The sequence below is a fragment of the Schistocerca cancellata genome, chromosome 9, assembly GCF_023864275.1.
Source record: "Schistocerca cancellata isolate TAMUIC-IGC-003103 chromosome 9, iqSchCanc2.1, whole genome shotgun sequence".
Lineage (NCBI taxonomy): Eukaryota > Metazoa > Arthropoda > Insecta > Orthoptera > Acrididae > Schistocerca > Schistocerca cancellata.
This window is the reverse complement of record NC_064634.1, coordinates 276,293,677-276,319,622: the sequence shown is the minus strand read 5'-3', so window position 1 is coordinate 276,319,622 and position 25,946 is coordinate 276,293,677. Positions and strand designations below refer to the sequence as shown.

At 44.1% G+C, this 25,946-nt stretch overlaps 1 non-coding gene across 1 annotated transcript; it reads right to left on the bottom strand.

The window, feature by feature from the left end:
• Positions 1 to 5,513: 5,513 nt before the first annotated feature.
• On the bottom strand, positions 5,514 to 5,588 carry Trnat-ugu (transfer RNA threonine (anticodon UGU)). Its single transcript has one exon. It is a non-coding gene; the product is annotated as a tRNA-Thr (tRNA).
• Between the last annotated feature and the right edge of the window lie 20,358 nt (positions 5,589 to 25,946).

Here is a 25,946-nt window from a genome sequence, read left to right as displayed (position 1 = left end):
GAGCTATCCGAGCACGAATCACGTCCTACTCCTACTCTACATCTACATCTACATGATTACTCTGCAATTCACATTTAAGTGCTTGGCAGAGGGTTCATCGAACCACAATCATACTATCTCTCTACCATTCCACTCCCGAACAGCGCGCGGGAAAAACGAACACCTAAACCTTTCTCTTCGAGCTCTGATTTCTCTTATTTTATTTTGAAGATCATTCCTACCTATGTAGGTTTGGCTCAACAAAATATTTTCGCATTCGGAAGAGAAAGTTGGTGACTGAAATTTCGTAAATAGATCTCGCCGGGACGATAAACGTCTTTGCTTTAATGATTTCCATCCCGACTCGCGTATCATATCTGTCACACTCTCTCCCCTATTACGTGATAATACAAAACGAGCTGCCCTTTTTTGCACCCTTTCGATTTCCTCCGTCAATCCCACCTGGTAAAGATCCCACACCGCGCAGCAATATTCTAGCAGAGGACGAACGAGTGTAGTGTAAGCTGTCTGTTTAGTAGACTTGTTGCGTCTTCTAAGTGTCCTGCCAATGAAACGCAACCTTTGGCTCGCCTTCCCCACAATATTATCTATGTGGTCTTTCCAACTGAATTTGTTCGTAATTTTAACACCCAGGTACTTAGTTGAATTGACAGCCTTGAGAATTGTACTATTTATCGAGTAATCGAATTCCAACGTATTTCTTTTGGAACTCATGTGGATCACCTCACACTTTTCGTTATTTAGCGTCAACTGCCACCTGCCACACCATACAGACATCTTTTCTAAATCTCTTTGCAACTGATACTGGTCTTCGGATGACCTTACTAGACGGTAAATTACAGCATCATCTGCGAACAACCTAAGAGAACTGCTCAGATTGTCACCCAGGTCACCAGATCAGGTACAGCAGAGGTCCCAGGACGCTTCCCTGGGGAACACCTGATATCACTTCAGTTTTACTAGATGATTTGCCGTCTATTACTACGAACTGCGACCTTCCTGACAGGAAATCACGAATCCAGTCGCACAACTGAGACGATACCCCATAGGCCCGTAGCTTGATTAGAAGTCGCTTGTGAGGAACGGTGTCAAAAGCTTTCCGGAAATCCAGAAATACGGAATCAACTTGAGATCCCCTGTCGATAGCGGCAATTACTTCCTGCTAATAAAGAGCTAGTTGCGTTGCACAAGAACGATGTTTTCTGAAACCATGCTGATTACGTATCAATAGATCGTTCCCTTCGAGGTGATTCATAATGTTTGAATACAGTATATGCTCTAGGGATTGCAGTTATTATTGAAACAAATGATTTTCGGTTATATCTTTTTTTTCACGCCATTTAACCTGAGTGTTGAAACCAGTCATAGTAACCGGTTTCGGAAATCGACTTTCTGCTTTTTGTTTCTATTATTTCGTATATGGACGTAAAAATAGAACATAATTTGAAAAATTTTGTGCAGTTATTATTGAAACAAATGATTTTCGGTTATATCTTTTTTTTCACGCCATTTAACCTGAGTGTTGAAACCAGTCATAGTAACCGGTTTCGGAAATCGACTTTCTGCTTTTTGTTTCTATTATTTCGTATATGGACGTAAAAATAGAACATAATTTGAAAAATTTTGACTCTCAGTTACAAGATACACTATGTGATCCAGTGTTTGATTTAAAATTCCCACCTGTCTCAAAAATGGCCATTTATTCGATGCCGTGCGAAACCTACCTCTATCTGGCACCACCGGATTCAAGTGGCACCAGCAGCGCATCGATTCGACGAACATGAGTAGTGGGGATTCACAAGCTTGCTAACACTGTCTCCCTCCCGCCCCGCCATCACGTCGGCCGCTGTGGCCGAGCGGTTCTAGGCGCTTCAGTCCGGAACCACGCGACCGCTACGGTTGCAGGTTCGAATCCTGCCTCGGGCATGGATGTGTGTGATGTCCTTAGGTTAGTTAGGTTTAAGTAGTTCTAAGTTCTAGTGGACTGATGACCTCAGATGTTAAGTCCCATAGTGCTCAGAGCCATTTGAACCATTTGAACGAGAGACTTTCCAAAAATAAGTTTCGTCATTATTTTTCAAAGAGAAGATGGTAGACCAGTTGACACAAAGAAATGCCATATTTTGATGGTTCAACGACGAAAGAGGCGCTGGCGGAGGAGGAATGATGCATATGGAGATCGCCGAAGGGGAGAGAGAGAGAGAGAGAGAGAGAGAGAGAGAGAGAGAGAGAGAGAGTGTGTGTGTGTGTGTGTGTGTGTGTGTGTGTGTGTGTGTGTGTGTGTGTGTGTGTGTGTACCAGCAGACCGGAGTGTCCGAAGTTACTCGAGTATACATAGCGATGATAGACGGACGTGTACCCACAACGTGGTCGCCAATGAAAGTGCGTCCTGTTATCATCCGGTATGAATGGGCACGTGGGGCTAGTGTGTCCATCTATGAACGCCTACAGACCGTGTATGGTGAAGAGATCATGTCTCGTGAAATAGCTGTTCGCTGGTGTGGCATGTTCAGAGAAGGAGGGCAAATTCTGGAAGATGAAGGTCGAAATGGACGTCCCTCTCATCCACGAATGGAAACAACATAGCTAGAGTAGGCTTCCATTTTGTTGACGCCAACCCACGTAAGAAGAAATGATCATCTTAACAAAATAAGAAAAATCATACCTCGTACGAAAATATTTAAGTGTTCATTTTTTTCCCCACGCACTGTTCGAGGATGGAAAGGAAGAGAAGTAGTCTATGAACCCTCTGGCAGGTTCTTTGGTGTGAAATGCAGAGCTGTCATGTAGACGTGGATGTAGAAGTGAAACGCTGCACCCTTGTCGCACACTTCTGTTGAGCTTTAATGGTCCTACTTGCCTTCAATTGTATTCATTATAATTTTTGTATGCTCATACACACAATTTGTTATTTGTATTAGATGTGTCAAGTACTCTCGTTTTCCCATGATGTTCCAAAGCTCACTTCTGTTCACTCTTTCGAATTATTATAATCTATCAGTACGATGTGAGTCTCCAGGCTGTATTCTCGTCGTTTTTAGTTAACTGGCGTACAACAGTAACACTGTCACTACAGGATCGTCCCCTTCTTAAAAACGTTTTGGTCCTCCATTACACGGTCGTTAACTACCCTTCTCATTCTATCGTTAATAATTCTTGCGTAGTGTCTGTAAGAAGGATTTGGTCTATTTATTTATAGTGGAAAGCCTCATCATCTAACTTAGTACCTAGGAGACTTCTGCTATATGTTTATGTCCTGCTACACGCTTATGTGCTACTGATCGGTCATACAAAACACCAGTAGCCACTTTATATCTAAATTTTTTGAGAGAGAAGGCCTTAACATTCTTTTCTCGTATATTACCATATTTTGTGGCTGCTGAGTATTCGAAATATTTACCTGTTTCGAACGCACACGCTTGAAAATGCTTGAGCTCAACACAGGAGGCAGGCGCCGGCAGTTGCGGAGACACCCGCAGCGGAGGAAAAATAAACGGGCCGCCGGCGGGGAGCAAGTGTCTCTGTTAGGATTTACAGCCCACTGACGGTTGTCCCTCATTTAGCGTACAAAGCGGCGTGCGGATGCGCCGTTTATTTATGACAGACGACGCTCCGCTCAAGCCGAAACGCATTTATAACTCGCAAAGCGGTTAAAATTAATCCGGGCCGCAGGTCCTACCCGAATGCCACCGTTCCTTGCGCATTTATTACGCACCTCTGTAGGACTACTGCGTGCCTCCTCACGCGGAATCGGTGCTAATTGGCGTCCATTCTCTTCTGAAAGAGATGATGAGTAGTGTTATTTTTATCTCGAAAATACCCCGAGAGTAGCGCTATTTTTATCTCGACGGAATCTCAACGTCGTTAATTCCTCTGTGGGATTTTAAAGCCTCCAGAACGCTTAGACCTGACCGCTTTTTTACTGGGGAAGATAGTCCATTTGGCTGCTGTACCGTATTTTACGCACTATAAGATGTTGCGGTTTATAAGCCACACCTTATTGTTTTTACAAACTGCTAAAAAATAGCATTTTTACCGTTTCTATTATTAGATCGCAAAGCCAGACTAAAAAAAATGCTTAGTTATAAAACCGAGGTGACCTTTAAAATCATCGAGCAATTGTGAAGTATGTCCTCCCGGAATAACAGCAAGGTTTACGTTTACCTTTCTAAATTTATCTTTCAAAGAATTTTTCAACTGATGTAGCACAAGAAGAGAACTCTTGTTCAATAAAGCACCTTTCCTTCTCTCCCACACTCTGTTAATCCAAAGCTGCAACCCGCTTTTTCCATCCAACCCTTTTCATCTACGTGAACAGTAACGTCTGTCGGTATTTCAGAATTTTTTTGCATTGTTTTACGCTTGAAAACGATTAGTGGATTAAGTATAGTACGGTCAGCACAACACGAAACGGCAACAGTGTAATACATTCTGACATATCCACTTGTTTTTCTAGTTACAGTTTTACACCTTTCACAGCAACTGTTCTGTTACTCAGCACATCAAATGCATAGATATTTTGGTTTTATTTTCGCAAGCTAAGTCCTTGACGCTTCATGAACCTGTAGCACCAAACAACTTCACCCTTAATGTCTGTTAATTTCCACTGTAGCACCAGCTTACGAACGTGTATTTGAATCATTTTTGTATTAATTCCAATGTCATTTTGACGGTGTCCTTGAATCCATTTCAATACGTCATCGTCTAGTATTAGCCATTTTGCATTCAGTCCTCTATTTGCACATTTAATCTTCCCCATTTTATTCAGCTCTTCGTTACTAGTCGGCCAATCGAGAATGTTTTTTTTCTTCTCTTGGTGGAGGGCCGAAATGCTGCTCAGCTGCTCTGTTTCCCTGTTCTTCTGCATATGCCATTACTTTCAATTTACAGCTCGCATCATAGGGATATCTTTCATTTTTTCCATTACGAAACTAACTACTATCAAAAATATTGTGCTGTTACCGACAACACAAACACTTTCAGTTGATGTTCACTGGCACCGTAGACTGCAATGCTAGTGTTCTGGGTTTGTGATGGCGGGGCGGGAAGGAGACACTGTTGGCAAGCTTCTGAATCCCCACAATTCATGTTCGCCGAATCGATGCGCTGCTGCTACCAGTTGAATCCAATGGTGCCAGATAGAGATAGGTTTCACACGGCATCCAATATACGGCCATTTTTGAGGCAGGTGGGAATTTTAAATCAAACACTGGACATTTTATATTAACTTCGAAAATAAGACGCACCTGAATTTTGGAGGCAATTTCTGGAAGAGAAAAGTGCATCTTAATGGTCCGTAAAATACGGTACTTCAACGAATTAATACGTTGACAGTAGCCTGTAGTTACACTCTATCCCACTTGTCAGGATATTCTGGTATGGATATGGTGTCTGTTCTTTAGCACAGACTCCACTGATGACCTGCAGCCGTCTAGAACGAAATTAGAATTATATTAATAGCTTCAGCTGCTGACCGGCGTTGATATATATCAACGGGGACAGGTGAAAATGTGTGCCCCGACCGGGACTCGAACCCGGGATCTTCTGCTTACATGGCAGACGCTCTATCCATCTGAGCCACCGAGTGCACAGAGGAGAGTGCGACTGCAGTGACTATCTCGCGCACGCCTCCCACGAGACCCACATTCTCACCTTGGATGTCCAACACTACATTCGTAGTGTCCCACCCCAACACACTCATTACTCGTGGAAGACATTCTTACCAAGTCCGGTAAGAGTTCGGGGAATATGTGTGCATCCGTACAGAAGAAGGTCATCGCCGGTATTGCCAGAGCTATATACTTACATGGATATAGTGTCTGTTCTTTCGGACAGCTGAAGATATTAATATAATTATAATTTCGTGTCAGAATATTACTGCTGACCAGCGTACGAAGAAGCGGCAGTTGAATTCTAACATAGTACGTAGGTGTTCGTAGAAGTTAAACTTGTTGAGCCGTTACATTACACATATTGTGTTTATACAGCATTTTCACCGTTTCAGTTCAGACAGCTGAGACAAGCTCCCGAAGTTGCGAGGAATATCACTTTACAAGTGCACGTATGACGATGCACTCGGAAAAGTGTCACGGACGTGTCTCGGAACGTTGTGGCCATAGGCAACGAAGAAAAACAACTACCGTTTCGAACTATGAACTTATTTAAAGTCTCCGTCATTCGGCCCAGTCTGAGAAGAGGGCAATAGGTTTACAGGGCGGCAATCACGATCAGCAATAGCAGAAACCTTTCTAATATGTCCCAAAATAGATTTCGACATTAATCAACTGAACTTACGACAATTCGCGTACAAATAGGTGAAGATTCACAGTAAACTTGTTGAAAAAGCTGGTTGTACACGTACGCTTTTTACCAGGCCCACTTGATGTCACTTTTCTGAATGATCGCAATAGGAAAGTTTGTTTTTGGAGGAATGAAAACACACTTTATTACGAACAGCTAGAGTTAAACTATCTGCATGCCGTTAAATGGGCTGGATCACCCAGTGCTTGTTCTCCTTTGGATCTGCTGTTTGTAACGAGGAAACTCTAAATCAACATGGAGGTTTAGGTGTGCATTTTCTCGAAGCCAACCATCACATCTGCAAGCCTACAAACCAATCGAAATACTCTGAGGACTGAAAAGCATAGCGCCTCGATATTCTGTGTAATATGTGCATCTACTGGTCACTGTTGTATACGACTTCGTACTCAACAGTAAGGAGGGGTGGGCTGCAGAGTGATGCAGCAACTGTCTTCATGGGAACAGAAATGATTAGCAAACAAATTAACAAAGCAAACAGAAGATTTATTTAACTTATATTTCTTCAAGCGTACTAAGACTCGTTACAAATAATGCAGCAAGATATAGAGTCCAGCTATCAGAAAGTCAACAAGGATGAGGTTCCTCGAACTAAAGCATGAACGATGGTGTCGGAGCTGCGATTAGGCGGGTCTACGTAGCATCACATAGCGAAGAGGCTCCAAGTGCGACCGGGCCGTGTGGCTGCCGCCGGCCGCCCTATATCGCGGCGGCAGAGGGCACGTGGCCCAGCAGGTGCGCTCCATTGGCTCCTGCAGATCCCCCAGGCCCGCTTTCAGCGTGTGACGGAAACTTGCAATTCCGTTAACAACTTTGATGGCTGTGGGGTGCTACTTGTGGTGTCACCGCCAGACACCACACTTGCTACGTGGTAGCCTTTAAATCGGCCGCGGTCCGGTAGTATACGTCGGACCCGCGTGTCGCCACTATCAGTGATTGCAGACCGAGCGCCGCCATTCGGCAGGTCTAGAGAGACTTCCTAGCACTCGCCCCAGTTGTACAACCGACTTTGCTAGCGATGGTTCACTGACAAAATACGCTCACATTTGCCGAGACGATAGTTTAGCATAGCCCTCAGCTACGTCATTTGCTACGACCTAGCAACGCGCCATTATCAGTTACTATTGATATTGTGAATCATGTACCGTCAAGACCGACGTTCATCATTAATGGATTAAAGTCAAGTATTCCACCAGCTACGTCCGTTTTTCTAAATTCTAATATCCTTGTCATGTTCCAGACCTCACGCCAGCCTGCGTGAGCTAAAACGCGTGCATTTCGGCCTCCTTTAGTAAAACGGTCTTGGCTCTCCTGCCAACCACAACACTACTCATACGTGATACCACACTCACTGTGACAGTTAATCCAGTCTTTTCAGGGTTTTGTGTCTAAGTTTTATTGCATGTTCAAGGGGCATTGAACGAACAAACATACAAAAGTCGCCTCATGATATAAAATACTTGAAATAGCCACTGTTTCGGTGGTGTTTAAGAGACCTCCGTTAGAAGGCAGACTATGGAAATTCACTCTGCTTGCGAATGCTGAAGTCTGTTGTTTGTTCCTTGGCTACTAAATGGCGACTTCGTGCACAGCTGAATACCCTCAGCCCATTATGTTGCAAAACTGCTAACTGCTGCAGTGACAGATTTGAAAAGTTCCCTTTTCTCGTGGCATCCTATATTCTGATTGTGCAGAAGCTAGACAATATTGTTCACGAAAGACGGATATCTACAGTCAACATGCAATAGGAAGGCTAAATCCAGCGGAAACCCAACTAAGGGACGAGGAATTCCATTCTGCCGATGGCTTAGTATTCCGAATGGGCTCAGTCGTGTAGAAGGCAGTTGGCAGACTTCGGTTTATTAGTAGAATACTGGGAAAATGTAATCAGTCTACAAAGGAGATTGCTTACAAACCAGTCGTGCGATCTATACTAGAATATTGTTTAAATGCGTGGGACGCAAACAAAATGTGACTAGCAGTGCATATTGAACGTATACAGAGAAGGGCGGCACGAATGGTCACAAATTTATCTGACCTGTCTGAGAGTGTCACAAAGTTACTGAAGAAACCGATCTCGCAGACTCTTGAAGACAGCATTCGGGAGGAAGACGGTTCAATCGCGCGTCCGGCCATCCTGATTTAGGTTTTCCGTGATTTCCCTAAATCGTTCCAGGCAAATGCCGGGATGGTTCCTCTGAAAGGGCACGGCCGACTTCCTTCCCCGTCCTTCCCTAATCCGATGAGACCGATGACCTCGCTGTCTGGTCTCCTCCCCCACAACAACCCTACACAACTCTTGAAGACAGACGTAAGCTGTCACGTAAAAGCCTACTTACGAAGTGTCAGGAATCGGCTTTAACTGATGATTCTAGGAATACACTACAACTCCCTACTTATCACTCACATAGGACTCGTGAGGTCAATATTACATTAGTTACATCATACGCAGAGGCATTTATACAGTGATTCTTTCCGCCCTCGTACTTGAATGGTAGGGGAAGAAACCCAGTAACTGGTACAATGGGACGTATTCTCTGTCACGCCCTTTACAGTGGTTTGCAGAGTACAGATCTACCAGTAGATGTATTTCTTAGTAGTTGTCACGAGTCTGTATCAACTCCGTAAATGTATGCTCAATTTGAAAGAAAAAGGAACGGGTAACTTTTACGGCCGGAACACTAGTTTTCAATAGGCAGACACTGAGCAGTTGAAATGTTTGTGGCATAAGAAGCACAAACCGAATGAGGTGGAGCAGTGGTTAAGACAGTGAACTAACCTTCCGATTATCCAGATTAACATTATTGGTGATTCAATCAAAAAGTTTAAGGCATGAAAAAGTTTAAGGAATGATTCCTCTGAAAAATAACTTGGCCTATTTCCTTACCCATCTGTCCCATTTCGAGTTTGTGCTTCGTCTCGCGTTATTTCGTCGTCGACGGGAATTTAAACTATAATCTTGCCTCTTTTAAATAATACAAGCTTCGAACGAGTGAAAAATGCACCCTTCATGTTAAATTATCATTCCGTGAAAACACAAAATACTCAGCTACATTTTTCTGTTTTATGACAATAATCACTAAAAGCACAGTAATACGATTCAGAACTGAAATTAACAACCGGCCGGTGTAGTCGAACGGTTATAGGCGCTTCAGTCTGGAACCGCGCGACCGCTACGGTCGCAGGTTCGAATCCTGCGTCGGGCATGGATGTGTGTGATGTCCTTAGGTTAGTTACGTTTAAGTATTTCTAAGTTCTAGGGGACTGATGACCTCAGATGTTAAGTCCCATAGTGCTCAGAGCCATTTGAACCATTTGAAATTAACATTTGTCGTGTTTTACCGACGAATAGGTGTGTGTATAAATATGGTTATAGCTACCTACACCCCGAAATCTGTCATTCAGCCTAAGAACTTGTTTCGCACGTGCCAGTAACCTTACATTATCGCTTTACTAGCCATAAGTACTTTTACACACACTAAATTTCAAACATATGAACTTCTAGAGCCAAACATATTCATTCAACAACAGTCGCTCCCAAATAACGCACAAGGCAACCTAATCATAGTGTAAAATGCTAAACATAGCAGGAACTGACCCGGGACACTTAATTTACTGATATTTCGACAATGCGACGTAAAAAAGTGGCGAGTTAAGTTGCAACAGCAATAGAGAAGCAAAGAGAGTGGTTCTGCACGAAGCAGAGAAGACGCTAAATTTAACACCTCCAAACTGGAGCAGTTAGTAGTGAAACTGGATATTCTGCCACAAAAGAAGCTCGTATGTTCAGGTAGGGTTTGCTCGTAAAATCTTATGAGGCCTTTCGGAGCCAGTTGGCTTTCGGTGTGAAGTTGTGAGGTTTGTGGCAGGCAGAGAGCTCACGGCAACGAGCCACGCATGACATACGGCAGAGGCCGCCTTCACCGCCCGTCGTCTCGGTATTTCTTCGTTAGCAGGAATGAGCCTCGCCACCCGTATATAACGGAATTAGCGGCCGTGCTGGATTTTCTTGCCAGGAGTGTTACCAGCGAGAGCTCGGAAAGAGAGAGAGAGAGAGAGAGAGAGAGAGAGAGAGAACGGCAGCTCCTATTACAAAGGGTGTTGTTTGTGGGAACCTTGTCTGAAGGTGACATCAGAAACTCCGCGAGATGACATCAAAAGATCCCTGAAGTGTTTACTATTTGACAGCCATAAATTGCTCTACACACACACACACACACACACACACACACACACACACACAGGCTCGTTGAGTCCTGCTTCCATACTAGAATTTTCTTCTCGGTTTCAGTCGAGAAAATGAGAATTGTCTCGAGATATAATAAACGAGACACGTAATTCTTTAACGCAGTTACTGTTGTACATAATAAGCTGTGTTTCTTCGACATCGGGAGCTATTAGTTTCATCAAATAAAAACATTATCATTGGTTGCACTATGTTCGTCCCTCTCGCCCCTTCCTAAGTACGTCTTGACTGTAAAACGGTTTTTCATAGCTCTACACTCACACTCAGTCTCTTGGACAGTATGACACTACTGGGTTTCTAAAATCCATCGTAAGTTCCCAATCACAGATTTTAGATATTTGCTGTTGTTGTTGTTTTTGTGGTCTTCAGTCCTGAGACTGGTTTGATGCAGCTCTCCATGCTACTCTATCCTGTGCAAGCTTCTTCATTTCCCAGTACCTACTGCAGCCTACATCCTTCTGAATCTGCTTAGTGTATTAATCTCTTGGTCTCCCACTACGATTTTTACCCTCCATGCTGCCGTCCAGTACTAATTTGGTGATCCCTTGATGCCTCAGAACATGTCCTACCAACCGATTCCTTCTTCTAGTCAAGTTGTGCCACAAACTCCTCTTCTCCTCAATTCTGTTCAATACCTCCTCATTAGTTACGTGATCTACCCACCTAATCTTCAGCATTCTTCTGTAGCAAAATGGTTCAAATGGCTCTGAGCACTATGGGACTTAACATCTGTGGTCATCAGTCCCCTAGAACTTAGAACTACTTAAACCTAACTAACCTAAGGACATCACACACATCCATGCCCGAGGCAGGATTCAAACCTGCGAGCGTAGCAGTCGCGCGGCTCCGGACTGAGCGCCTAGAACCGCGAGACCACCGCGGCCGGCTCTTCTGTAGCACCACATTTCGAAATCTTCTATTCTCTTCTTGTCTAAACTATTTATCGTCCATGTTTCACTTCCATGCATGGCTACACTCCATACAAATACTATCAGAAACGACTTCCTAACACTTAAATCAATACTCGATGTTAACAAATTTCTCTTCTTCAGAAACGCTTTCCTTGCCATTGCCAGTCAACATTTTACATCCTCTCTACTTCGACCATCATCAGTTATTTTGCTCCCCAAATAGCAAAATTCATTTACTACTTTAAGTGTCTCATTTCCTAATCTAATTCCCTCAGCATCGCCCGACTTAATTCGACTACATTCCATTACCCTTGTTTTGCTTTTGTCGATGTTCATCTTATACCCTCCTTTCAAGACACTGTCCATTCCGTTCAACGATATTACACTAAATAATTTAATGCGAATAGTTTTCACTGTTTTCAGTAACTCAACGCCGTATTATGGGTGTCCATAAAGTTAAATATTATTGTTGTAGTCTTCAGTCAGCACACTCTTTTACTGCAGCTCACATCCGTTTGATCCTACCTCAAACCTTTGTCTCCCCCTACAATTTCTATCCCTCATACTTCCCTTGTTACCAAAAAAACTAAACTAAACTCCGCCTGAACAGGTCATGAAGCCCCGACGGGACCGACTGGCCGCCCTGTCATCAAAGAAATACGCAAAGAAACGAACAAAAATGACACTTTTCTTCAAATTTATGGTGGTCCCCTGGGCATTACAGAACGCGAGACTGGTTCTTAATAGGGTGTGTTATCGCCTCGGTCGGTAATGCATACCTCGCAACATTCTCTGATGCTGGCCACGAAAGCGGTAGGGAATTCTTATGGTAGGGCGTTCCATTTCTCCAACAACTCCGCTGAAAACTGCTGGATGCTCGTTGGTGCATGTGGACGTGCTTCAACGCATCCTTTCGTTCCAAGAACTTCTCCACCTGTGCTGTTCCATGCGATCACACATTCTCATCCATAAAATATTAGTCAGGCTCTAATTCACCCTGAAACGACGCACATGGGGAAGGAGTACGTTGTCAAAATAACGTTGATCGGTGAGCGTACCGTATTAAAAGATTTGGAGGTCAGTCCACCCATGTAAAATTATACATTCCCACACCATAACACCTTGAGCACCGAAACGATCATGTTCGGCAATGTTCCTGTGTGCAGAACGTGTTCAAAATGGTTCAAATGGCTCTGAGCACTGTAACTTCCCCCTTCCCGTCTATCGACAATGTTAGAAATATATGACCGTGTAAGCATGTGCCTAAACAATTGGAATAAAATTTTGAAAAGGCTATCGTTCCGAAGATTCAATATAAAGTCGATAAATGAGGGGGAGGTTAACAACAAGATGCCTTCTAGGCCAACTTATTCCGCCTACTGAATTACTGTAAAATTTAGTATGGTTGTTCGAAAGGTTTGTGCTATCATTCACGTACTGTGCCAACGAGAAGGGGTACCACGTGGATCGGAACAGAATAATAAAGAGTTATTGAAATAATTATAGCTAAAAGAAATACGGTCGCCAGCCCAATTGGGCAAAATTTATGTTCGGTAGATGAATTTATGAACCGAACAGTCAATGTCAAGTATTACTCGAACACGCGCGGCAACAGAGGGCTGCACTCACGTTAGCAAAAACAATTGAAACATTTCCGTAATAAAGCGAGAAAGAAAATAGTTTGCACTCGAAATATCATTAACTAATAGAGCTGAAATTTTGAAAACATACAAGATAACACTTATATTAATGGTTACTTACTGTTGTAAGTGACAATGGCGCTACCTCACAATAACGTCTATTATTTTCATATGAATTTTGGAAAATAGCAAAAAATAATTAAAAGAAACTCTATTGACTTCTGAAAAGGGCAGTAGAAATTGATAATTACTGTATCAAAAGGTAATTATTATACTTTAGCACGACTGCAAGTCAAAATGTGAACCAGAACTTTACTAACAACAAATTACAATAATCACTGATATTTGCACTCACTCATTAATTCTAGTTAGTGCTTTTGTTCATAGTGCCAGGAATCATTTTAATTTGATTAGTTGATTTACCATTTGCAACAATTAGATCGCCTGAGATTAAAGCTCAAATTTAAGTTAGTGAGACTAAAATTACTGAATGCTTTAAGTTCAAATCTTTAATCTAACTGAATCATTTAGTTAATAAGCAAAATTAACTGGCACTGCAATTTTCATAAACGGTACTCGGATTATTGTAACAATAGGACAGGACAGGAACCTACTTGGTGAATGATTTAAGGAGAATCACCGGTAAACAGTTTTGATTAAACTATGGTAATTATTCACTCGCAAAACACCACAAAGCTGAGTAATACCGTTACGAAACTAGTTGACAATAAGATGTGATGAAGCAATCTTACTTCAGTCCATTCTCGCCGTGACGAAGTTGCTGACGACGATACTGCTGCTGGCTCCTTTCCATGATAATTAGCGAGCACGGGAGTTATTGGCAATGATATTGGCGTGGCGGGTTCTTGATGTTGCTGCAGCCAATATTTCCACCGCCCACGCTCATCACTTGCCATGTGCCGCTAAACAATCACTTCTCCAGTACAGTGCACGCCATCCATGCGTCCGCACTTCACCAAGTCTCACACCAGAGTTCTCTCTCTGTGTAGCGCGCGCTCTGACGTAACATCCTCCCGCGTCCAGAGACGCCGCTACTCCAACGATACTTATTCGTTGACAAAAACCTAACGTTTTCCTAACATTCCCTTAGCGATTACCCAGCGATATTTACATGATATACATAATTGATTATACAGCAAAATGAACAAATTTATTCATACATCGTGTACATATAAATTTACATAAAGATAAAAGCAAGTATATATACAATAATAAATGGTCAAAGAAGACATGGGCATGAAAGTGTTACAGCACTATGGGACTTAACATCTGAGGTCATCAGTCCCATAGAACTTAGAACTACTTAAACCTAACTAACCTAAGGACATCACACACATCTATGCCCGGCAGGATTCGAACCTGCAACCGTAGCAGTCGCCCGGTTCCAGAGTGAAGCGCCTAGAACCGCTCGGTCACCGCGGCCGGCCAGCACGTGTTCCTCCGTCTCTCCATGTGAGCGTACATCTGGCATTGTCGAACACTGTCGTTTTGGTGGTCCAGCTGTTACAGTGAGGGTACGCACAACGTTGCATCGGTGTACTGACCTCCAAAGCTTTGAACATAATAGAAGCACCACTCATCATTATTGTGACAATATACCACTTCCCCATGTGCGTCGTTTCAGGAGTGTGTTGGGCCATGACTTCATTTTTATGGGTGAGACTGCGCAACCGCCTCGAACAGGCATGTGAAGGGGCTCTTGGAACGAGAAGACATTCTGTGAATGGACTGGTTTTGCCGCTCCCTTGATTTAAATCCCAGCGAGCACGTGTGCAGTGCGTTGGGGAGACGTAGAGCACCACTTCGAGATGCACCGCACTTGTCAACAGTGCTGATGGGGGAATGGAAATACTCGCCACAGGAAGTCCTTACCAGTCCTGTGGCCAGCATGGTAGCACGTTGCAGGAGAGTGCACTGCTATCCGTGGTAATCACACAGCCTGTTAAGTACCATGTCCCACGTTTTTTAACGTCCAAGGGACCATCGTAATCGTAAATCGCGATGACTTCAGTGTAATTACTATCTTTGGTTGGTTGTTTGGTGAAGGAGACCAGACAGCGTGGTCATCGGTCTCATCGGAGTAGGGAAGGATGGGGAGGGAAGTCGGCCGTGCCCTTTCAGAGGAACCATCCCGGCATTTGCCTGGAGTGATTTAGGGAAATCACGGAAAACCTAAATCAGGCTGGCCGGACGCGGGATTGAACCGTCGTCCTCCCGAATGCGAGTCCAGTGTCTAACCACTGCGCCACCTCGCTCGGTACTATCTTTGAATAAGTCATTTCTGACCGTCTCATTGTGTATTCCTTTCAGTTATCTTCTGTACTATAACGCGGCAGGTATTCCTATGTACAGTGCAAATTTCATCGAGCCAAGTTGCTTGGCAGTGACACATCATGCAAAAGTTACTTTCGTCCTTAAGTTTTTCACGCCGATGTAACAGCAATGCAACTGGTTATCAGATTTCGTTCTGAGACACTTCGATAAATTCAGACATGAACCTGGCAGATATCGCCCAGAGATTCCCACGAATCCTGAGAAACTAAATGTAATAAAATATATTTTCAGTATGTAGTCTACGATCTGTATACAAGTCTCGATTGTTAGTGAACACGTCAAGTACAGTTCTTCAAAGCCAATAACAGTCACATCACCTCTGCACCATTCCTCTTTTCTCAAACAATTTTCTCGCTAGTGAGCCGTGTGCAGCTCGCATTCATTCCATTTGTTCTTTGGCATTTTGTCGCATCGAGTGGAGTCTTGCTTCTTCCTTACTTCATGGCATAATGGAGTTGCTGGCTTGCCTCCTTGAGTGGCAGCAGCAGCGCTTATCTACATCTACATCTACATCTATACTCCGCGAGCCACCTTACGGTGTGTGGCGGAGGGTACTTATTGTACCACTATCTGATCCCCCCTTCCCTGTTCCATTCACGAATTGTGCGTGGGAAGAACGACTGCTTGTAAGTCTCCGTATTTGCTCTAATTTCTCGGATCTTTTCGTTGTGATCATTACGCGAGATATATGTGGGCGGTAGTAATATGTTGCCCATCTCTTCCCGGAATGTGCTCTCTCGTAATTTCGATAATAAACCTCTCCGTATTGCGTAACGCCTTTCTTGAAGTGTCCGCCACTGGAGCTTGTTCAGCATCTCCGTAACGCTCTCGCGCTGACTAAATGTCCCCATGACGAATCGCGCTGCTTTTCGCTGGATCATGTCTATCTCTTCTATTAATCCAACCTGGTAAGGGTCCCATACTGATGAGCAATACTCAAGAATCGGACGAACAAGCGTTTTGTAAGCTACTTCTTTCGTCGATGAGTCACATTTTCTTAGAATTCTTCCTATGAATCTCAACCTGGCGCCTGCTTTTCCCACTATTTGTTTTATGTGATCATTCCACTTATCGATACTAGTAATGTCATACTATCTTTGGTGTGACCGCTAGTATTTCCGGGTGGTGGTGGTGTTTGTGTGTGTAGTGAGTCGGATGGGACGGAGCAGCGAGGAAGTCTCTGCAACGCACGGTCAGACCGGGACCGCTGGCGGCGTGCACACGCTGTCGGATCGTGAGGCGCTAGCTGCGAGAGCGACAAAGTTAGTTCAAATGGTTCAAATGGCTCTGAACACTATGGGACTTAACATCTATGGTCATCAGTCCCCTAGAACTTAGAATTACTTAAACCTAACTAACCTAAGGACAGCACACAACACCCAGTCATCACGAGGCAGAGAAAACCCTGACCCTGCCGGGAATCGAACCCGGGAACCCGGGCGTGGGAAGCGAGAACGCTACCGCACGACCACGAGCTGCAGACACAAAGTTAGTTGCCCACCGAAACTGGACGCTGAAGTTGAGTCATCAGTTAACCTCAACTATTGTGACATCTCTTCGTTCATCTGCAGGTTGTTGCTCCCTAGGCTGTTCAGGCTAGCAGCAACGTGTAATGTGTTGGAGTCTGCAAAATCTAGCAGCCGTCTCCCTATATTGTGATTAATTATGAAATTGGCTCTTACTTGACAGTGAAGTGCACCAGCGGTATTTTCTGCCCTGTGGCCGTTAACGCCCCAGTTACCTGTCCTGGTCGTTAGCGTAGTTTTCCGGCAGTGTGCCTTTCCTCGTCGTGTTGATGCTGTCCAGCACGGTGTGTAGTTCGACAGCTTTTTCTGTTGTTTGGTTCATATTTTGCTTAGAGTGGTTATTGTTCCATTGGCAGTTTTAGTCGTCAATTTCTGAAGATGTAGTGCTGTTCGTATCCTCGTCCTCGGCTGATATTTTCCATCGTTGTGCCGTCGGTCAGACGGGAGGGAATTGGTTAAATTGTTGGTCGGTCCTGGGCCGTCCCTAGTTTGAGATGCCATTCGATTATTTAACTTCAGCCCTTGGCTGCCTGTCTCACCCCACCTTACGTTTGAGCTACCTTCTCAGGCCGACTCTTGGAACACTTCTGAGCACCACTTGTTCTGTTTGTTTTAGATTATGATTTTCATTTTAGTTTGAAGTATTGTGCGAGGCCTTCGGCTGGGTATTAATTTAGTTCTTTTTAATTATACATAAATGCCTTCAGCCGTGTTAAATTAAAATTTTGAAGATTGATTTTATTTTAAAAAATTTTTTTCCTTAAAATTTTTTCTATCTGAAATTGTTTATAATCCAGGCCCTAAGCCGTTATTTGTTCGATGGGTTATGTGTGGCCTTCGCCCGAGGATTTACGTGAACCGCTTTTAATAAGGCCTTCAGCTGTGTGTAACCTTTAAAGGAAAATTTTTCATAAGAAGGAAGGGGTTTATTTCAAATTGTTTGCCCGACTTCTTGTTCAGGCATTCAAATTTGTTTGTGGCCTTCAGCCGTGCAATAAGTTAATATTTATTTTTTTAGGCTTTTGGTCTTTCTGTTGTAAGTTTAAAAGGATATTTCTTGGTTAGAAAAACTGTTTATTAATGTGTTTTAATTAAAGTTGTTTTCAATTGCATGTTTTTTTTTTAATTTTACCTTCTATTTTTTGCTTTTGATTTCTAAGCTAGGCGTTCAGTCGTTCTTACTTTTGGTGTTCGGCCAGGAAGCATCTCAAGTTTTCTTTAACTAGGCCTTCAGCTGTATTGTCTAATTATGATCTTTTAAAGCAATGTGTAAATACGTGGTTCTTAGAAATTCATTGTGCAACTCACAGTAACCATTTACGGCTCCATCCACAATCATAATCTTATCCTGTGCGCTCTCTGAGTACCTACCAACCGGGTTTCAACTAGCGTTCAAAGTAGTCCAACCCCTGTTCACAATTCGTGAAGCATGAGCCCTCGGGTTCAGTGTCTCCGTCAAGTAAGTACAACCTAACCTAAGATGAAGAACCAGTTCTACCTGTCTCGAGACCTGGTTCTGGAAGCATAACATCTGGCAAAGCACTCCACATTTATTTTTATGAAGTATCATCATGGGGCAAGTGTGAATGCAACGGCAGAATTTACTGCACAGTAATGAACGCCGACACAACTGGGCACTGAGAATACAAAGAAAAAGAGAAGCTGCGATCGCGGCGGAAGAGATACTGCCGATGCGAGGCAGAAAAAGAAGAAGTCATCTCTACGATTAATAGCTAAATATAGTGCACGACGAAGACCGCACGCAGGCGTGGCCACTTTTAGCTGCAAATGTGACGCACGCCCCTAAGTCGAACGCTAGTGCCGGGAGGAGAATATTGCGGAAATAATTACACGTGTTTGAAAGGCTGCTGGCCATTTGTAGACTTCTACTCGTGAGGGCCGGCCCGCTAAGACACTCCCGCTGCGATGGTCGGCGTTGATTAGAGACGGACGCGGGTTCAGCAACCCGCAGCGTCACCGTTACGTATCGCTTGTAATTATGTAAATTAATTCCGAGCGTTTATTAGTCGTAAGCTGCCGTGTCGTAACAAATGGGCCCCGGGTAAGCACAGTGAATGATGATTCCCCCGCCCCCCGCATAAAAATCATACACCGTGTCCGACAGTAAAGCGAGGGATAAAGCGACACGGTTCAGGGCGCTACGGACCGGTAGCTCGTACTGGGCCAGCGACACACTGCAACGGGCCTTCTGCATAATCAGGCCTCGGAATGCGCGCGTACGATTACCGGCACGTCTTTACCGTCAGCGTTTACGGTAACAGCTTCGGTGTGTGTGCGTGCAGCGACCAGGCTTGGCAACCAGTCTGCACGCTCGGCAATTCCTACTCGTATCGAATTGCTAAATGAAAGACGATTACATAGCATCAGTTTTCTCCCATGTCCGCACGCTCCACCGACACAGGTTTTGTGTCATGAATTTCCCGGGTACTTTAATTAAAATTCGCTCCGCTCCTTAAGTAAACATTCTTGCAGCTGATTTGATACCGTCTTTATTTCGTTCTTGTTTCGAACCATTATCTCAAACTTGTATCGGTATCAGAGTATACTCGTAATGGCATCTATTAGTAATTTTAATATTCGTGTTCTACTGCAGTGTTTTAATACAAAGGTGACATACAGCTATTGGGCCAAGTTGTGGTTTCTGAAAAGTATTGTAAAGCTCAAACTTGAAGGCAGCTTAAAACTGTGTATCGGACTGGGATTCGACCCCGGAAGCGTCTGTCATCTACAGTGCTCTTACCGACTGAGGGAATGCAGGCACTATTTACGAGTCGACCTCACAGTCTCACCCCTCCCTCTTCCCGAACTTCTCGTTTCTCCTGCACACTCAGCAGGTTTAGTACTACTTTCTTCCCTGAAAACATGAAGTCCAGCTACCCAATCCAGTCTCGAATTTGTTAAATCTAAAGTATGCAATTAAGCTCAAGAAATGAAACATTAGCCACCCCCATTAACCGCGCACACTGGTCGCCTTGAAGGGCTGTAGAGAGTATAGAGCTGGTACGTGGTGCCACTCAGTTGTCTCGAACCAGAGGAATAAGAACAGTAGACGAGGAGACGTAGTAAAATCGCAGAAAGGAGCTATCGTGTTTCGACGTGAATAGTGTTTCCCGATTTGCTGATGCATCTGCGGGGATTGTCCAATGTGTCTACAGCAAGTCGTGTGCCACTCGCTGCCATGTAACATGGAGCAAAAGCTTTGGCTGTGAAAAGGTGCTAACTTACAGGGATTGGATACGAGTGTCAAGCCTTGTCATGACCTTCGGTTTCAAACTAGATACGAACTGTTGGTGTCGGTGAACGCAGATCCACCCCAGTCAGTTTCCGAACCGTGGTAACTGCACGCAATGAACACTTGGTGACTGGATCCTCACAAAGTTCGCTTACTAGCATCAGTATATACTCTAAGAAAAAAATGACACAAATCAGTCACAAATTGATATTCACACGAGTATCGACAGACAACGCAAAATCGTATACTTCGGCGGCCGATGGATTAATGTGTGACGCTGTAGCGCAGTTTCACCGAGCAGCTGGTAAGGAGAGTAGAAACAGAGGACATGTCGATACCAGGGCATAAAGTCCTTGCGGATTTCATTCCGTGAACTCAGTTCGACGGTAAATTGCTTCGCAGTCAGGTGCGTGAACAGTATACCCAGATGTCAGCATTGAGGGAGGACCTGTAGTTGGGTTCAAAGAAGCCGGTTGAAGAAATTGGCGAATGGCTCGACATTTGAATAGGAGCGATGCCACCATTCGACGATGTTGGCAGGAATGAAATCCGCAAGGACTTTATGCCCTGGTATCGACGTGTCCTCTGTCTTTGCTGTCCTTGCCAGCTGCTCGGTGAAACTGCGCTCCAGCGTCACACATTCATCCATCGGCCGCCGAAGTATACAATTTTGCGTTGTCCGTCGATACTTGTGTGAACATAAATTTGTGACCGATTTGCGTTATCCTTTTTTTTTTCTTTTCTTAGAGCGTACACTGATGCCAGTAATGGAACTTTGTGAGGAACCAGTCACCAAATGTTAACTGCATATATTTACCATGGTTCGGAAACTGACTGCGTTCTCCGACACCAACAATGCCTACCTAGTTTGAAACCGGATGTCATTGACAAGGCTTGACACACGTATCCAATCCCAGTAAGTTAGAATCTTTCACAGCCAATGCTTTTACGCCATGTTACATGGCAGCGAATGGCACACGACTTGCTGTAGACACGTTGGACAATCCACGCAGATGCACCAACAAATCGGGAGACACTATTCACATTCAAACACGATACCTCCTTTCTGCGATTCTACTAAGTCTCCTCGTCTACTCATCTTATTCCTCTGGTTAAAAACAAGTGAGTGGCACCAGGTACCAGCTGTATAGTATCTACAGCTCTTCAAGGCGACCAGTGTGCGCCGTTAACGAGGGTGGCTAGTGTTTCATTTGGTGAGCCTAACTGAATAGTTTAGATTTAAAAAATTCGAGACTGGCATCATGCACCTGGATTGGGTAGCTGGACTGCTGCTTTTAAGAAATTTTTCAAACTCTTACCTTTCTAACGGTGAATGCAATAAATATGCGTGATGTTTCATTTGAAATGATGAAATCTGTTTTATCCGATCTTAAAAATCTGATTATGAAATATTGAAATGATCATACATACGAAATGTTCTGCTGAGTCATGTTTCTCTTCCGAAGAAAAACTTGCACACACCACTCTTACACACAGACTAATATGACTGAGTGTGGTGTCTCTCAAACCTGTCAGGCATACAAAGAGCTATATCACAATTTGGACACCACCAGGACGTTTCTTTTCGGCACGTTTTCCCCTTCTGGCTCTTATGAACATCGTAACACGTTTTGGAGTGGTAGTTGCGGTTTTTCATAACTTGACTTTACTACCAGAGCTATTTTATGAATTTTCATCTAGGCGGTATATTATTTCAGTCGCTTCTGTACTTCATTTCCTTTTATTTATTACTTCCGTCTCAGCACTTGGCCACAAAGAAATCTGGACCGATATCACTGTCATGAGCTTCCCCCTTTGAAATGGAATGGCCAGTTTCTTTTTCCAGGGAGTCGTAAACGTCGGTATGACCGAAATTTCCTGTGTCAGAACTATACAGAGCGCCAGCAGTTAGCCAACAAAGATACAGGCAGCAGACTAGATTAGTATGGGACTCAACACACAGCAGAGACATACAGAGGGACATAGCTGCAACATGAAATCACAAAGGTTATAAGCGACCATATTGTAAAACATGTGCAATCTACAACATGCTGAATAGGTCCTGAGGAAAAAGTCATTGACTGGATGCAAGCTGACCTCTTTATTGCAACAGTAGGCGTTTGAGCCATTGCCATTGTCAGATACCCTGAAACATCATCTTGCACATAGATACGAAAGTTATATGTTGTACTAGTAGCAATCATAAGCAGACTGATCATGATCGTTACTGCAGCAACATATAACTTTTTGTATCTGTGTGCAGCACGATGTTTCAAGGTATCTGATGATGCCAATGTCCGAAACGCGTAATAACTGGAATAATGAAGTCAGTCTGCATCCAGTCAATTACTTTCTCTTCAGCGACATACTCAGCATTTTGAAGCACACTGCAAATACATACAAAAGGCATTTGTGGAGTACAGATAATTCAGAATTCGAAAAATGCGTGGTAGGGCAGTGCAGAGACCCTTTCTTGTGCAGTCTACATGGCTACCGACAGAGGGAAGAGGCATAATTTTTGGCTACGAATTTTTGCGCACATCACGAGCAAGACTCGGACGTCGTTCGCCTAACAGCCGCATCGGAATCCTGCCTGGGCTCGACTGCTAATGAATTAAACGCCTTAACTAACTCCAAAAAGGAGTAACAATGGTTGTAATGTTTCTAGCAAAAATCCGGTCAAAATAAAAAAAAAAAGAACAGACGACTATCGGACGCATACGATTGGTGCCATGGGTGTAACAGAGAGCAACTTAACACCTACCCAGCGTTGAGAGAGAAGTAAGTAGGGGAGAGAGTAGGAAAATGTAAGTCAACGGAGTGAGTGTTTTCGGCCTGAGCTGTCAAGACCCTGTGGTGACGGCGGCGGCAGCTGTTGATATCGGACGACAGCGTAGCCCTCGCTTCCGTGTTGCTCCGCCAGACCCCCGAGACACGCCGGAGGCAGCCGCTGCTGCCGACGGCTATATTTAAGGAGCATAAACGTGCCGTGACGGCCGTGCTGTCTGCTGGCTGCACACCTCTAAATCCGCGCCCAGCTCCTGCCACCCAGCACATGGCTTAAGCCGCTTCCTGCCTGGCGCACCAGCCACCTTCCGACATCACATCGGTCTTCCTTTTCTTGACGCTGGAGATTCTAGCAAGTATCTGCAACCGACCCTCACCTCTCCAGCTACCTCCTCTACACACACACACACACACACACACACACAAAATTGTCGTAGAATAACGCTCTATTGTACCGTTTTGGAAAACAAAAACTCATAAAAAGGGTTTTTTTAATCAAATTTTTCTTTTACAAGAAGGAGCATTTCTTAAACTATTTTTGTGCATAGTTGTCACCATTGTTCAGAGATTTATCATAGCGGGAAACTAACTTTTCTACGCCCCCTTCATAGAAAGATGCCGCCACTGAAGACATTCACTGCTGAAAAACGTTTTTTTGCCTCGTTATAGCTATCAAAGCGCCTTCCTCCAATATCAAGCTTCAACTTCAAGAACAAGAGATAGATAGAAGGAGCACAATTCAAAATAAAAGGCGTGGAATGCTCAGCCAATGCATTATGTTGCTCCTTGCTGCAGATGTGACTCAAAACTTCATCTGTTGGAGAAGTTCGATCACCCGCCGTACAGCTCCGACCACGCACCTTCCGATTACCACTTGTTCTTGAACTTTAAGTGTGATTTTAGAGGAAGACGTTTTGACAGCGTTAACAATGCAAAAAACGGTGTTTAGCAGTGAGCGTCTTCAGTGCCAGCACCTTTCTACGAAGAGGGCATAGAAAAGTTAGTTTCCCGCTATGATTAATGTCTGAACAGTGGTGGCAACTACGTACAAAAATAGAGTAAGAAATGCTCTTTCTTGTAAAAATAAATCTTGATTTGAAAAAATGTTTTATGAGTTTTTTTCAAAAACGGTACTTACTTTCCGGACACGCACCGTATACTGTCAGACGAAGTGGTTTCGGGTCAAGACACTTGACTCGTATACCCTGAGGTCTGTGGTTCGAAACCCCGTGCGACTATCCAGGTTTAGATTTTCCGTAATTTCCCGACATTGCTTAAGACGAAAGATGGGATGGTTCCTTAGAAAGGGCAGGGCCGATTTCTCTCACCCACCTTTCCTCAATCCGAAACTGTGCTCCGTCTGCAATGACCTTGTCATCGACGTGTCGTTACTTGCTAATCTTTCTTCCTTCCCCTGCATACTGCGTTTCGCAAAAAGACGCTTCTGAAGTAAGGACTATTCGTACGTCTATAAACAGAGTTCTCACTTGTTGACTCATGAGTTTTATTCAACCATCGATTACTTGTTTTCATTACGTGAACGGTTGAAGACAAAGCACCACTGCTTTTTGTAATGCAGTCGCGTATCCTACAATTTTGAGAGATAGTTACTGCGTTATAGGGAAAACATGGAAGTGAGTTCTGCAGGTATCCAGAGTGAGACATTTATCGCCAGTTATAGCGAAACACCTCTTACAACGTGAGAAATTACCGTTCAAAATAACAGAGAGCACTTTTTGAATGTTTGCACGTGTGCTGGCCTTTCGTTGCGAGGGAAATTACGGTCCAGGAGATTGGTGGAGCCGTACTTCTCACGCGCTTAGCGATTACAGTGCTGAGCGCTGCCCTTTGCTAATAGCAGCCCTGGAAGCCCACGGCCTTAATATATCTACTCTGTTTTTCATACCAGCGTGATGGAAATTTACGAGGATCGAAGGGAGGGACGAGGAACAAAGACTGGAGAAAATAGGAACCGCCGGTAAGATTGTATGAAATCTTACCTCTAAATTAAAGCACTGGGGCAGGGGAAACAGAAAAAAACAGGGTTGGAATTATAATAAGGCGGAGCGCACCCCCGGCGTAGTTTCCCCGTGCCGTTATTCTCCGGCCACCTCCCCCACCCCTCCCCCTTTCCACTTAATTTCGCAAGTTTACTGTCTGGAGAGGCACGAGTAACGGCCACGCGAACCTGCGTAATTTTTTCCCTCCCTCTGGGTCCAACCCGTTCCTCACAGTCTCCCAGCGGCGTCGTGGAATTTGCAAACACAGTCTCTGCTCAGGTGAGCACTGTCGTCTGTCGTTCCGGAAAACTCTTGGCCTCCGCCAAGCATAGCTTCGCAATCTCTGTCTCAAAATTAATAACCCCACTTTTTGTATACATTGTGGGGTTATGTGAAATTTGGGGGTTATATATCGGCTTTCTCTATCTCCTCTCTGTCTGTACACATCGCAGGACGCTGAAACTTAGAAGATATGTTTATTAACGGAGTATTCTGAAATAATAATAATTCAAATTTCTGCTACCTGGTGAAAATATGGCGTTGTAAGCAGTCAGAATGTGAAATGTTCCCTGCTTTGACGTCAGTAAGCTGTTTGTCGTTTCACGATGCGTGTTGATTTTTTTTTGTAATGTGATTGGTGATGTTAAGGGATCAGAAAGTTGAATTTCAAAAATGGCTTTGAGCACTATGGGACTTAACATCTATGGTCATCAGTCATCAACTTAGAACTACTTAAACCTAACTAACCTAAGGACATCACACACATCCATGCCCGAGGCAGGATTCGAACCTGCGACCGTAGCAGTCGCGCGGTTCCGGACTGCGCGCGTAGAACCGCTAGACCACCGCGGCCGGCGAAAGTTGAAGTTTGCCGGCCGTACTGCACATGTCTCAAATTCTGCAGCCAGTC